Raw genomic sequence first — 13,947 nt, 5'->3', positions numbered from 1 at the left:
TTTTATTTTTTTACTAGTAATGGCGGCGATCTGCGATTTTTATCGGGACTGCGACATTATGGCGGACACATCGGACACTTTTGACACATTTTTGGGAAAAGTGGCATTCATACAGAGATCAGTGCTATAAAAATGCACTGATTACTGTAAAAATATCACTGGCAGGAAAGGGGTAAACACTAGGGGGTGATCAAGGTGTTAACTGTGTGTTTCTAACTGTAGGGGGAGGGGACTGACCTAGAGGAAATGACGGAACGTGGTTGCTAGCTAATAGGTAAAAAAACTTTCTCTATATAGCATCCCCTCAGCCCCCCTAATACTTACCTGAGCCCAATCTTCCTCCAGCAATGTGCATGAGAGCCTTGGCTCTCCGGGGACTCTCCTTCTTCATTGGCTAAGACAGCAGCAGGAGCCATTGGGCTATCAATCACAGCCAGTGAGCGAAAGAGGAGAGAGAGAGGGCAGGGCCGAGCCATGGCTCTGTGTGTGGATGGAGCTTGCTTGGGTGCCCACATTGCAAGCTGGTTGATCTGGGGGCACTTGGCAGGAGGGAGGGGCCTGGAGTGCCAGCGGGGGACCCAAGAAGAGGAGGAAGGGGCCTGCTCTGTACAAAAGCACTGCTCAGAGATGGTAAATATAATGTTTGTTATTTTAAATAAAAATGTACTTTAATATCACTTTAACCACTTTGTAGAGGAAGATCGTTGTTATAGCTGCCATAACCCCCGGTATCTTCTTCTTCGGCGGGTGGTCCGCTTTAAGATAAAAGTGGTCTCTGCGGCGGATTTGCTGCAAGATCACTTTTATCGGTGGCGGAAGAGGGGCCCAGCTCCCGCATTGCTACGGTGCCCTCCGCCGCTTACTGGAGCCGCCGGCAGTGGTGGAGGTGGTCAGATGTTGTCTCTTCCTGGGTATGGAGACGAGTGAGGGGAAGCTGGCCCCCACCCGTCTCCATATCATTGCAGGGCAGAAGCGACACCATAACGTCACTTCCGCCCATAGCTCTTAAAGGGACTTTTTTTTTTTTTTTATGATAACATTTTGATCTCATATTTAAGAGGTCCTGTCATGCTTTTTTTTTCTAATACAAGGGATGTTTACATTCCTTGTAATAGGAATAAAAGGGACACCATTTTTTTTTTTAAAGAACAGTGTAAAAATAAAAAATAAAAGGTAAAATAAAATTCAGGCAAAAATTGGGACCAGATTTGCACCTGAAACAGTGAACAGGATTGCACCAGACCCCCTGCTGTGACCCGCAGCCGCAGCAAGTGTGAACAAAGCATGAGAGGGGTGAAAGAGAGAGAGAGAGGGGTGAGAGAGAGAGAGAGAGAGAGAGATGAGAGAGAGAGGGGTGAAAGAGAGAGAGAGGGGTGAGAGAGAGAGAGAGAGATAGAGAGAGAGAGAGGGGTGAGAGAGGGGTGAGAGAGAGAGAGAGAGGGGTGAGAGAGAGAGAGAGAGAGAGAGAGAGAGAGAGAGAGAGGGGTGAAAGAGAGAGAGAGAGATAGAGAGAGAGAGGGGTGAAAGAGAGAGAGAGATAGAGGGGTGAAAGAGAGAAGGGTAAAAGAGAAAGCTGGCAGGAGAAGTGATAAAGCTGTCACTGCTCCTGTCAGCAGCACCCCTCTCAGTGCGGCGCCATGGGCAGATGTCCCCCCTGCCCCCCTCCCACCTAGTTTGGGCCCTGGGTTGTATACATCGCAACAGATGCGCCACTTCACAGGACAAGGTCAGGGCATCCCCAGGCATATTATTTAATGCAGTTTGGCATTTAATGTTTTACTTTAAGAATTGCTCAAATCACTTCTCCCAGACAAACTGAATTTCACAAAAACTTTTTTATTAAACCACTTCCCGACCGGCGCACGATGATGTGCGTCGACAGAATGGCACGGGCAGGCAAATTGGCGTACAGGTACGTCCATTTGTAATTGCCGCCCTGCCATTGCGTCGGGACCCCCATGAGTCCGGTCGCGGGCCCCACGGACTCAATCGCTGCGGGGATACCCACGATTGTCTCACAGGGAGGCTGAACGGGGAGATGCCGATGTAAACAGCATCTCCCCGTTCTGCCTAGCAACAAGTGACACTGATCTCTGCTCCCTGTGATTGGAGCAGAGATCAGTGTTCACTAACACACAGCCCAGCCCTCCAGTTAGTAACACGCCCCTAGGACACACTTAACCCCTACACTGCCACCGCCTGGTTAACCCCTTCACTGCCAGTGTCGTTTACACAGAAATCAGTGTATTTGTATAGCACTGATTGCTGTATAAATGACAATGGTCCCAAAAATGTGTCAAAAATGTCTGATGTGTCCGCCATAATGTAGCAGTCACAATAAAAATCGCTGATCGCCGCCATTACTAGTAAAAAAAATTATTAATAAAAATGCCATGAAACTATCCCCTATTTTGTAAACGCTATAAATTTTGCGCAAACTAATCAATAATTGTTTGAGATTTTTTTTACCAAAAATATGTAGAAGAATACGTATCGGCCTAAACCAGTGTTTCTCAATTATTTTCTGTCATGCCCCCCCCCCCCCCCCCCCCCTAGGAAGAAGAAAACATTTTGCGCCCCCCGCGCGACTGTAAATAGTATCATTTGTCTATAAAATTGTTATAAGTACACCTCTACATAACACTGTATCCTTATTAACGTATATGAGAATAAAAAAGAAAGAAATGTGGATCAATTTACAAGAAAAAATAGCTTTATTAACTGTAGCAGAAAAGATTTAAAGGAGCACAGGATTTAACGGAGCACAATATTAAAAAAAACTTTGTGGACATTGGCAATAAGGCATAGATGGATGAATGCCCCCTACAGGTCGTGTTGACGCATTTCAAAGCATAATAAAAGCCTTTTCATCAGAACACTGACCTTTTTTGGCTGAATCGGCGGTGTCCCCTTTTATGTGTCTTCAACTCCTTTCTTTTAGGCGTTTTTCTGTACAGAGGACCGATTTCCGGGTCTAAAAGTCACACGGGCGGGTTTGGCCAATCAGGATAGAGCATCATGTCTATCCAATCGGGTCCTCTGCATGTGTCACGTGCGTTGGCGGTCACGTGGTCCTCCGCGTCGGGCTGCTACTGGGGCTGCGCTGGGACAATCTCCAGTGTTCGCGCCGCGCTGGCCCCTCTCTCCAGCCGTAGAGTTGCTAGGCAACCAACGCCGTGTGGGACGCCGCTTGCGAGTGAGTCGGATGATCCGATCTAGACATCCAATATGACAGTATTTGCCGAGGTCAAACGAGCCCCCCTTTACGGAGTCTCGCGCCCCCCCTGGGGGGGCGCACCCCACTATTTGAGAGGCACTGGCCTAAACTGAGGGAAAAAAACGTTTTTTTATATATTTTTGAGGGATATTTATTATAGCAAAAAATAATGCATTTTTTTCAAAATTGTCGCTCTATTTTTGTTTATAGCGCAAAAAATAAAAACCGCAGGGGTGATCAAATACCACCAAAAGAAAGCTCTATTTGTGGGAAAAAAAGGATGTCAATTTTGTTTGGGAGCCACGTCGCACGACCGCGCAATTGTCAGTTAAAGCGACTCAGTGCCGAATCGCAAAAAGTGGTCTGGTCTTAAGCCAGCAAAATGGTCCGATCTGAAAGTGGTTAATACATGTCCCCCATGCCTGTGCCCAGCCCACATGCCATTTGCTTGACAATCCATTGCATATAAACCTAGAAAATGGGCAGAATTATTTTTTAACATTCAGTTCTCACTGACTCCAATTGGGTTTGGATACGGCACTGGTTATGTTTACCAAAGCCTGCTTGAACCGAATCCAGGTATGTTTGGCTCACCAATAGTCCCTAGGGTAATTCACCGATGTTGCAGTGTTCCGCAACATGTAGTAATATGTTGAGTCAGAAAGAAAGGCCATGCGTTTTTAAGGTTGTTAGGGTGTTTTGGCAGTGCATTCATTTTGAATGGCTTGCCATGATGTAATGCACACTAATGCATGATGCAACACTCATTAATGCATATGTGTTACCGCACTTAAATAGAAGTAACTGGGGTATAGGCATTTCCCCTTCCTCTATAACAAGGGTCTCCAAATTTTCTAAACAAAGAGCCAGTTTACTGCCCTTCAGAGGGGCCGGACTGTGGCCAGAAAATGACTAGGCATCAGTGGGAGTAAATAATGCCCCATGATTAGTTTTAGCCAGGGCCCTTCCGTCCGAGTCCGGCGGTGGAACTCCAGGGCATGGTCACAGGTATGACCTTTGTGAGCCCTGTAGTTCCACCACTGGCATCAGTAGTTTTTTTTTATTATTTATTTTTTTATTTTTAGGTGCCCCATTGGGGGACTGTCCCTAGGCAGGATGGGGTACCCGTCCCCAGAAGAGATGAGGTCCTTTTCTCCAGGGCAGATGAAGTTACTGCCCCCAGGTGAGAAGGGGTCCCTTTCCCCAGGGGAGATGGGGGTCCCTGTCCCCACGTGAGAAGGGGCCCCTGTCCCCAGGGGGAGATGGAGTGGGTATGTAATGGTGTGTGGGGGATGGGGTCCTCTCACTCACCATGACCAAGCTGTAGGCCACGCACTCATCCATGTTGACCTGGGTTCCATCCAGTGTGCTGGACGGGCGATCAGCATATCTTCCAGAAAGACCTTTCATCATCTGTGTATGACGGGGGAGGAGGGGGGCTGGCAGACAAGCCTGCAGTGTCCTCCGGGGGCTCTCATAGGGCTGCACTGCATCTGTGTGCTTAAAGTTTGTTTACCCAGGAGAAGTATGCAGTGCAGTGTGGGCCGGACTCGGGGGGGGGGGGGCGGGTCTCTGGCTGGGGAGAACAAACATCGGACTGAGCGGCAATGCGTGGAGCAGGAGAGGGGTACTCTGAGGAGCCGGACGAGGACACAGGTCATCCAGGGAATGCACAACTAAAGAGCAGCGAGTGCGATAGTCGAGCATGGAGCTCTGCTAGTCACCCTCCACCTCCAGCCACCCGTGTGCATGGTGCACTGGTACCCCTAGCTGCCTATGCTGCTGCATGGGCCCCCTGCATCACAGGGCCCAGTTGCGGTCACGACTGCTGCACCCCCTATAGTTATGCCCCTGGTCCCACCACTGGTGTCAGTTGGGAGGAAGTGTCCCACCACTGGTGTCAGTTGGAGGAATAGTGTCCCACCACTGGTGTCAGTTGGAGGAATAGTGTCCCACCACTGGTGTCAGTTGGAGGAATAGTGTCCCACCACTGGTGTCAGTTGGAGGAATAGTGTCCCACCACTGGTGTCAGTTGGAGGAATAGTGTCCCACCACTGGTGTCAGTTGGAGGAATAGTGTCCCACCACTGGTGTCAGTTGGAGGAATAGTGTCCCACCACTGGTGTCAGTTGGAGGAATAGCGTCACACCACTGGTGTCAGTTGGAGGAATAGTTTCCCACCACTGGTGTCAGTTGGAGGAATAGTGTCCCACCACTGGTGTCAGTTGGAGGAATAGTGTCCCACCACTGGTGTCAGTTGGAGGAATAGTGTCCCACCACTGGTGTCAGTTGGAGGAATAGTGTCCCACCACTGGTGTCAGTTGGAGGAATAGTGCCCCACCACTGGTATCAGTTGGAGGAATAGTGCCCCACCACTGGTGTCAGTTGGAGGAATAGTGTCCCACCACTGGTGTCAGTTGGAGGAATAGTGTCCCACCACTGATGTCAGTTGGAGGAATAGTGTCCCACCACTGGTGTTAGTTGGAGGAATAGTGTCCCACCACTGGTGTCAGTTGGAGGCATAGTGTCCCACCACTGGTGTCAGTTGGAGGCATAGTTTCCCACCACTGGTGTCAGTTGGAGGCATAGTTTCCCACCACTGGTGTCAGTTGGAGGAATAGTTTCCCACCACTGGTGTCAGTTGGAGGAATAGTTTCCCACCACTGGTGTCAGCGGATGCAATAGTGCCTCAAGGGCCAGATAAAGGCAAGCAAAGGGTCACATCCGGCCCCCGGGCCACAGTTTGGAGACCACTGCTCTATAAGGACAACCATGGCCCTTCTCCAATATTCGATTTTGTTCAGTTGGATTGGACCTGATCCTAAATCCAAATCCTTGACGTCTTTACCTTTTTGGAGTTCATTTTGTAACATGCACTAGAAAAAGAATCGCTGATTGGTTGATCCACCATGTTTCCTTTGGATTATTTACATTTGCATTTTCAGGACTATGTTTCCGATTATTCCTGGAATGGCTCTCACACCGCTATTAGTGAGATAATTACAATGGATAAACTGGTCGATTGTTGTTCCCGCATCCCATCTGTAATACATTGTTCAGCCCAGAAAAATCTACATTAAGATTTAATGGAGCGGGTAAGGTGTGCTCCTGCCGTCATTGTTTGAGTAGAACTCAGCGTAATATTGCTCTAAATTATTCACCGCAAGGAAGAGAGTTGAGTTTCAGGAGAGACCCGTGGCCTCATACTACTTCTGAAACACTCGAGTCCTGGGGGATATAGACAACCGAGTACATAACACTGTTAAAGAGACACTATAGTACAACGGAGTACAGAGATATGGTACAGCAGAACTGTACAAATGTAGAAGTTAAATAAAAAATGGAAACATGGGCCCTTTGGACCAATTAATGCTTGCAGGTTTACTGAACATTCCTGTAGAACGCTACTGGAGATCCAGAAACTGGGGTCCTATGATATGCAAATAGCATTTACTTAATCACCTGCTCTGGTCAGCCCCATCCAGCAACCTGCACCTTTCTATTGGCCCGTTCAGTGATATGTAGCCTCATTAACCAATAGAACTCCGCAGTGTAGTTGAGCATCATGGGAAATGTAGTTCCAAAACATCTGGGGTGCCAAGGTTCACCATCACTGCTCTAGCCCCTTATGCAGCTGAGAACAGAGAATATGTGATCACTTATGAAAAAGAAAAACTAAGGTATTTAATATTTAAAGTGTGTAAGTGTGTGTGTGTGTGTGTGTATATATATATATATATATATATATATATATATATATATATATATATATACACAAAGTATTGGGATGCCTGCTTTACACGCACATGAGGTCGCTCCAGTCATGAGGTCGCTCCAGTCTTCCAAGGCCATAGAGTAGATCAAAGAGTATGTACTCTTTGATTGCCTATAGGAGCAGGTGGCTACACTGTTGGATCATTTCATTTCATGGGTGAACCGGTGAAAACGGTAAGCCTGAGAAACACAGATGAGGTGACCCCCCCCCCCCCCTCCCGCCGCTTCTGAAAGCATTCATGGCTCATGAGCCGCTCAAAATGCTTTCATGGTAAAGCTAGCCACCGGCTGCAACAAAATGGTACCAGGGTTATGGCTGATATCTTGAGCCATAATCCCGGTAAACCACTTGCAAACGTTTTTATATACACTATATTGTCAAAAGTATCGGGACAACTATGTTTACATGCACAGGAACTTTAATGGCATCCCAGTCTTAGTCCGTAGGGTTCAATATTGAGTTGGCCCACCCTTTGCAGCTATAACAGCTTCAACTCTTCTGGGAAGGCCGTCCACAAGGTTTACGAGTGTGTCTATTGGAATGTTTGACCATTCTTCCAGAAACGCATTTGTGATGTCAGGCACTGAGGTTGGAGAAGAAGGCCTGGCTCGCAGTCTCCACTCAATTCATCCCAAAAGTGTTCTATCGGGTTGAGGTCAGGACTCTTTGCAGGCCAGTCTAGTTCTTCCACCCCAAACGCGCTCATCCATGTCTTTATGGACCTTGCTTTGTGCACTGGTCCAAATTATTTGGTGGAGGGGGGGGGGGGATTATGGTGTGGGGTTGCTTTTCAGGGATTGGGCTTGGTCCCTTAGTTCCAGTGAAGTGAACGTGTAAGACATCAGCATACCAAGACATTTTAGGCAATTTCATGCTCTCAACTAAGTGGGAACAGTTTGGAGATGGTCCCTTCCTGTTCAAACATGACTTCGCACCAGTGCACAAAGCAAGCCTACTGAAGAAGCCCAATCAAGAGGGTGTAACGCGTATGGGTGGGAGGAGCCGAAGCCTGTGATGTCACATAGCAGTGTCAGCGTGTTGAGCTGATGATTATACACGCTTGCTATTTTGATATCCTTGTGAGTGTTTTTATTCCTTTTTGGTTTATAATAAATGTTGTGAAATAGAGAGCAATATGGTCTTTCCGTTTTATTCTATGGTTTATTATGCTGATGACTGAGGAGCGAGGAGGGAAAGGCAGCAGTTGTACCTCGAGACAAGAGTGTTTGCTGTACTTCCCTTAGGAGGAATCTGTCAGAGGCGTATATGACTCTGCAATGGGGTCTGGTACTTGAGGTGAGAAGGTATTTGACCTGAAGGTGGTGGGTCACCGGAAGCACTGTGAAGATATATGAACTGTCACCATTTCATAACATAACATAGTGGTTTTCACTATGTTACGATATTATATATCAGACTTTTCAGATATATGTTTATTTTGTATTAATGTGTAGTTTCTGATCACTAGTCCTGCAGAGTGTGGTCAGATTATTGAGTATAGCTTGCTGTGTATGCACATTATATTAAGCTACACCTTTTTTAAGCACCATAGTTAATTTTTATTTAGTGTCTTTAACATACATTATACCCATTGCTCTGCACTAATTTTATGGTATATGACAGTTAGTAAGTATTGCAAGACAAGACTGATGAGTGAGGAGAGGGGTAGTTAGATAGATTTGAATGCCATCAGTAAGGAGATGGTTTTTGAAGCCGTAGGAGTTTATCTAGTGACCAAGAGAGGAAGTGTAGATAGAGAAGAAAAAGGGGTCCAAGGACAGAGTCTTGGGAAACAGATACAGAAATAGGAAACGGAGAGGAGGAGGAGACAGAGTTGTAGAAAACACTGAAGGTACTCTATGATTGATAGGAGGAGAACCAAGAAAGCGATAACTCCAGCTACACACTTTCCTATAGCCTCTCTATCTACAGATTAAATCCCCATACAAATAAACATAAGTTAAATACCTTGAGCAGTCAATAGTATAATTTAGTCAAACACGAGTCTCCTCTAGGGAGTAGAAAATCTCTTGCTAATCGAGGGGCAACTGTTCTTCGTGAACCCATGGACCCCAGATTTTGGAGAATTTTTTGGGGGCAATTGCAGCCTAGGTAAGTCAGCTTATATAGTGGAAGAGCATTATTTATATGTTTTTTCCACTGTTCTATTGTCGGGGGAATAGCCCCTTTCCACTGGAGCAAGATTGCCTTCCTAGCATAAAAGTCTGTGTAAAACACGAACAGCTTCTTAGATTGAGGAGCTGGTAAGTTATCCATTATTCCAAGCAGTAATGGGATTGGGTCACACGGTATTATATAGTCAACTTACTAATGGAATTGAGCACCTTGACTACCTCCCTCCAAAAGACCTGTAAAGGTCTGTATATGTTGGCAGGACCAAATCACATGGAAGCATGATCCCTCCTCCAAGGAGCATTTAGGGCAGAACGGGCTACTGCCAGGGTAGATTTTGGCTAGTCGTTGTGGTGAGAAGTACGCTCTGTGTAAACATTTCAGTTGGACGAACCTGTCATGCGTGGATATGGCCAGGGGAAGGTACTGTTGAATGCCCTCCCCCCAGTCATCATCAGCCAGTGAGGGTATGTCCCCCTGCCATACCGAGAACAACAGCGAGACCCTGGAAGTGTCTAGTCTAAGCTAGGCTTGAGTATAAGGCAGAGAGGGGCTTAGTTTCTTCCACAGTGCTCAGGAAACGTTCTATACAAGTGGTTACCAGCACTGGGGGTACAGGAAACTGGGCTCGGTATGCATGATGGAGCTGCATGTACCTAAAAAACATACGGTTAGGCAGACCCCTCTGGTGCTTCAGTTAATCGAACGAAAGCAGGCCAGCAGAGGACATTATATCGGTTAATGTTTTGACTTCATATCGGGCCCAAAGCACTGGGTCGGAGATCGTCTGAAAGTGTGGTAACCGCGGGTTCCCCCACAACGGAGTGCGAGGGGACCAGCTGTTAGGCGCTCGGGTCTTAGTCCGAAAAAATCTCCCAGACTCTAAGTGTAATTCTCATTGAGGGGGTTATGTTCGGATTAGATTTGGGCCCGCAGTGCATTAGGTTTCTCAGCTCAGAGTATGATCCAAGCAACGCCGCCTCCAAAGTTGATGCGGGGTTGACCGGCTCCTCCGACAGCCACCATCTCAGCGTGACCAGGGCTGCCGCCCAGTAGTGCTTGAGGAAACACGGCAGGGCAAGGCTTCCCAACTCTAGGGGCAACTGGAGGCTGGATTTGGCAATCCTGGGGACGCTACCATTCCAAACAAATGAGATAATCTGTTTGTCCAGCTTTTCGAAGAAAGCTTGTGGGATATGCACCGGGGTCTGCCTGAAAACATAGAGGAACTTGGGAAGGACCGACATTTTAATGAGGTTAACCCTTCCAACCGGGGTGAGGGGTAGTGATTTCCAAGCAGCGCATCTCTAAAACAGGAGGGACATTACCGGGGCCAGATTGAGTGGAATGAACTGAGCTAGGTCCCTGTGGATCTCTATTCCCAGGTATCTAAATTGCAAAACCTTTTGTAGCGTGGTGTTTGGGGGTATAGATGCTTCCTCTGGGTGAAGTGAAGGCTTTTTAATTATGGGAAAGTACCAGTGCATGCTTTAGAAGCAAGGGAAAGGTGCCAGTAGGGTGGAAGAAATTTAAGATGTATTTTTTTTGAACGTGTATATGTTTGGGATTTTTTCAACGTCTACACTATCATAACTCAATTTTTCCCAGTACAATGCCCCATGTAGTCATATCCTGCTTTGCTTCTAACGTACCATCCAGCAACTGGCCAATGGGTCATGTACAATTGTCTTACCTCCTTTGTTAACCTTGTAATCAAATTTTTGTCCCATCTTACATTTGTACATTTTGTCCTTACACTGCTCTTTGATAACGTTTAATGAACTGTTATTATTTGAAAAGAGTACAAATCAGGAAAGTCAGAGCAGTACCTACCTGCCTATGAATTACAGGTCACTGACTTCAAATATTTAATCCAAAGGGTCAGCAGCATGACCAGCCAGACAACTAGCACTTGTCAGCAACGGTAGCCTCCATATTTCTTTTTTCTCTTTAGGACTTACACAGAGGAACTTTGGTCTTGGGCCGATAGTATCAGTTTGACATCATTTTGAGACCCTTGTGAGATCATTCAGAATCCAGTTGCTTTTCACTTGCAATTGACCTCTTTCAAGATGGTTTTGTGTTCCCATAGATTTGTACAGTATTGCAAACCCACTTGAAGTGAACAAAAGCCCATCAACACAACCCCTCAAAGTGCATCTAAGGCCAAACTTTTTTTGTTTTACCGTATTTGCCGGTGTATAAGGCGACCCGGCATATAAGACGACCCCCTAATCTTACAGGACAAAAGCGCTTTTAAAACTGTACTTACCATATAAGACGACCCGGCTTTCGAGGCTTCATATTTCTTCCATCTTCCTGCTTTTGCTGGAGCCAATCACGGCGAGCGATGTATTCTATTAATGAATACAAAGCGAGCTTGGATTGGCAGAGGCTGTACCATCATCAGTCCGCGCCTCTTTGACTCTCAAAGCCAACCCGAGCAGGCTACAGAGTAGCCTGCTCGGATTGGCAGAGGTTGTTACTCCAATCCGAGCAGGCTCTGTATTCATTTGAATACATCGCTCACCAGGATTGGCTCAGCGGTATATACTGTATGTAGCCGAAGCTACATACAGTATTACCGAACACCCAGCAGGCATCTGAGGAGCTGACCAGGCGTATAAGAGGACCCCTGCTTTTTGGCCAGTTTTTTTACATGTAAAAGGTCGTCTTGTACGCTGGAAAATATGGTAGATGTGGATAAAGTGTGAAAAGATTATATTACTGTCTGTGAGATTCATCTTCTCTGACAGAATTTTTTTTAGGAAATCCTAAAGTTTACTGTTGTCACTGAAACAAGAATTCAGAAGAAATATTCCTATGGGGACACCCGGAGAGAGATTTCCTCTCACTATTTCTAAAGCTCTGGGAAAGGAAGTCAAGTCACGGAAGTTTTAATATTTTCTATTCTATCCAAAACAATACAAATACGTTTTGGCATTTAAATGATATACTATTATAATTCACTAACAGAAAGGAATGTAGTTTTAAAGTAACATTCAGTAATATTCAGTCCTATAGTTAATACTAACCTTCCAATTATTGTTTCTTTTTCTAAGACTAACTGCGGCGGGAGAGTAAGTATCTTTGATTACCAGACTCGCTGAGGTTGTGTCATCCATAATCACAGTTCTGGTCCATTCATTCCACACTCCTAGCATTGCAATATCATCTTCACATGTCTTTCTTTTTACGATTTCATATCTCATGGATGCTTGCTGGACATGATAAGATTTTCCACATAGCCATGGAAATTTCTGAGTAGGCCAGTAGCATTTCTGATCAGTGAGGCTTAGCCCTTGTACACACGGTCGGAGATTCCGTCGGAATGTTTCCTATCGGACCGTTTTGTCGGATATTCCGACTGTGTGTGGTCTGCATCGGACTATTTCCGTCGGAATATCCGACGGACCAATTTTTCCAAATTGCCGGTAAAATTTTCCGACAAAATGCTCCTATCGGACACACTCCGATCCTGTGTAGCCTACTCCGACGGACAAAGTGCCACACATGCTCAGATCAAATTCCATGACCAAAGCTATTGGCTACTAGCCTGAACGTAGTCCCATCGTAACGAAATAACGTCATCACATTATGTACAATTAGATTTTCCGACAACTTAGTCCGACCGTGTGTATGCAACATCACTTCCGGACCTCTTTCGGAATTAATCTGTCGGAATTACTCTGACGGATTTGGTTGTCGGAATCTCCGACCGTGTGTACAAGGGCTTAGAGGTAAAGACATCAAAGTGTAGGCCTCCTCACTGAACTATAGAAGCCATGGTACTAATTGGAGAGGGAGGGGAAGGGAAGGGGGCCACATGCTCCCCTATTCCTGGAATTATGGGGCCTGAAAATTCAATGGAATTTTGGGGGATGATAGGAAAGTTACATATAGTAAAAAATTTGAGTTCGGTAAGAGGGAGCTTTTTGTAGGATATATATGGAGGTATTTTCCATTAAAAAGGAGGCATGGTTTGTCCCATAGGTCTATAGATAAGGTTTTCTCAACCAGGGTCCCTTCAGAGACTGCAAGTGGTTCCGTAGCAGTGAACAGTGGTGGATTGATCTTCCACATAATAGTGCCTACAAAGTTTTGCCACCAGTGTCACTTGCCGGATCCAGCATTCTGTCCTTTCATATCTCAGTTAAAGCAGAAGTAAACCCATCCATAAAACAATTTCATTTCCAGCATGTGTCGGAAATGTAACACTCCCATTGGTTGTACTCTCAACCAAACTGTCAAGCCATCCAATGGCTGGTGTCTAAACTGATCACATGTGCATTGGTGGTCAATGGGTAAGAATACCAACTTACAAACAGTTAAAGTGTAAGTAAACCCCCCTATCGTTTTCAGCCAAGGAAGCTGCCATCTTTGCCTCTGTTTAATCTACAACTGCCATGATGGCAGTTGTAGATTAAACAGAGGCAAAGATGGCAGCTTCCTTGGCTGAAAACGATAGGGGGGTTTACTTACACTTTAACTGTTTGTAAGTTGGTATTCTTACCCATTGACCACCAATGTAAGGGGCACAAAACTGACAATGTAAGGGATCCTTCCCTTTTGATCACCAATGTAAGAAGGCATTAAGCTGACACCCAGTGTGGGGAGGGCTTTCCCATATGACCACCTATGTAAGGGGGCACTAAACAGACTCTCAATAGAAGAGTAAAAGGCCAATGAGAGCACCAAACAAAAATCCTTGGGAGTCCAAAATCGTAAATTATTCAACTAGTTACAAAACAAAAAAAAAAAGCAAAGGACAGCCAATGCATTTCAGGGGCGACAAACTCCTCCTTCACCAGGGTTAAGTGATA

The 13,947-nt window shown here is 45.9% G+C and overlaps 1 protein-coding gene across 4 annotated transcripts in view; it reads left to right on the top strand.

Moving 5' to 3' along the window:
- MYO7A (myosin VIIA) overlaps positions 1-13,947 on the top strand; it is a 344,985-nt gene that overhangs the window by 61,633 nt on the left and 269,405 nt on the right. The window lies entirely within an intron of this gene.

Source organism: Lithobates pipiens, unplaced genomic scaffold (genome assembly GCF_037356315.1).
Source record: "Lithobates pipiens isolate NorthernLeopardFrog02 unplaced genomic scaffold, aLitPip1_a1.2 Scaffold_23, whole genome shotgun sequence".
Lineage (NCBI taxonomy): Eukaryota > Metazoa > Chordata > Amphibia > Anura > Ranidae > Lithobates > Lithobates pipiens.
This window is presented reverse-complemented; position numbering and strand designations above follow the sequence as displayed.